General features: G+C 54.4%; 1 protein-coding gene across 2 annotated transcripts in view; it reads left to right on the top strand.

The window, feature by feature from the left end:
* LOC113204669 (uncharacterized) overlaps positions 1–1,923 on the top strand; it is a 38,017-nt gene that overhangs the window by 601 nt on the left and 35,493 nt on the right. The window lies entirely within an intron of this gene.

Raw genomic sequence — 1,923 nt, 5'->3', positions numbered from 1 at the left:
GGGGGGGGCTCGCCGGCGAGCGGACTGTACTCGGGCGCGGACTGCTGTATATACTTTTTGTGCGCACAACACACGCGAACTGTGCGGCAGGCCACAAACGCACCGGCGTGATCCCTCTCCTCGTTGCAACTTTTGTTTTGTTCCAATTCCGCGAAAGGATTAATTCCGCCGGTTATTGGGTCGAGGAAATACAACACAGCACAGCGCGCGCCCCTGCGGGCGGTGCGAGACACCTGCCAGGGTGCAGGTGCACCGAGAAACCACACCCAACAGGTCTTCTCAAAGGGAAAATTCACACAATGAATTTGCAAAGGAAAATTCACACAATGAATTTTCAAAGGAAAATTCACACATTGAATTTTCAAAGGAAAATTCACATAATGAATTTGCAAAGGAAAATTTACACATTGAATTTTTTCAAAGGCAAATTCACACACAGAATTTGCAAAGGAAAATTCACACACAAGCTCCCTTATGAGTGTGTGGATGGGCATTCAGAGCTACAAGTATTCACACACTTGGGTTTTTAGTGCCCCCCTACATTTAAAACGTTTGGAAACCGCCGGAACCGGTAAACGTCAGTTTCTCACAGCAGCTGGGGAGCGGGAACGAAGAGTTTGCTCCTATTATTGTGACTGTTCGCTTCCGAATTTCCTCTCGCGCAAAAGCCCTGCGGCTCTGAAACAGAAGGTACGTGTAGCCCATTACGCGTATGGGGCCAGCTTTGTCACACCTTACGGCTGCTGCCTGGCTCGTGTGTGTGTGTGTGTGTGTGTGTGTGTGTGTGTGTGTGAGTGTGTGTGTGTGTGGCGGTGTTGCCCCGGTAAACTCGGATTTGATGGAGCAGCAGCTCGGCACGCGTTTCAGGGGGCGTATGAGGTAGTGGCGGGGGTGAGGGGGGTTGGGGGGTGGGGAGGGGGGAAGGTGATGGCTTTGGGCTTTATGAGCCAGCCTTCCGTCCCAGGGTGCGCAGCAACCCCGGAGCCTTGCTGCTGCTCGGCCCGCAATTCAATGGACCAAAGCAGCAGCAGCAGCAGCGCCCCCGTCTTTACGACGTTTACGGAGACAACCGCAGCAAACCCGGCCCGGCCGCCCCGCGCTCGTCTCCGCGCCACTATCAAGCAGCAGTTTTCATCGCCATTGCCCCGTTCTCCTCCGACTTTCCGCCGTCTCAGTCCCCCCACCCCCCTCTCTCTCTCTTCCTCTCACTAATCCAGCACACCCTCTCCCACCCCTCCCCGCGCGGGCCGCGATGCTTGGATATTCCTCCTCCCTGATTGATTACTCTCTGCCCGATCGTCTTTGATGGAGTGTCCCCTGAGTTTGTGTTTTTGCCGTAATTTCATTCTGCCTCTGCTCCTCTCGTCCCGCTCGCTACTCCTGCTCCGCCCGCCCCCAGCTGATGGCCCGCATGTCCTGCTCCTTGTGGCTGTCCCGTCCCGTAATTCAGGAAATAGTCGGGGTGGCCCGTCAACAATCCATCCATCTCTCATGCCCCCCCCCCTCTTCTCCCTCTCTCTCTCTCTCGCACTTTCGTTGCCAGCCCGCGACGCCTCTCGCTCGCACTTTTCTCTTTACTCTCTTTCTCTGTCTCTCTCTGTCTCTCTCTCTCTCTCTCTCTCTCTCTCTCTCCATGCCCCAATCCTTTTTAAATTCCAATGCCACCCTGCTTCCCACTGTATCCACTCCCCCCACACTCCCCCCCCGCGCGCGCGCGCCGTCTTCCCACAAACTGCTTTGTTGCCCTTCTTCGTATTTTATCTTTTTGCACACTACACTTGTTTTTTTTTTTCAATCATCGTCCATGAAGAACTCCTTCTTCGACGTGGAGTGAGACTGGAGAAATGAGTAGGAAAAGAGGGTAAAAAGAGGGGAGGGAGGGGAGGTAAAATGGAGAGGGAGGGAAGGGACAGGGATATGGGG

Source organism: Frankliniella occidentalis, unplaced genomic scaffold (genome assembly GCF_000697945.3).
Source record: "Frankliniella occidentalis isolate FOCC.00 unplaced genomic scaffold, Focc_3.1 Scaffold3, whole genome shotgun sequence".
NCBI classification, from domain to species: domain Eukaryota; kingdom Metazoa; phylum Arthropoda; class Insecta; order Thysanoptera; family Thripidae; genus Frankliniella; species Frankliniella occidentalis.
Note: the sequence above shows the minus strand (reverse complement) of the source record. Positions and strands in the feature narration are given on the sequence as shown.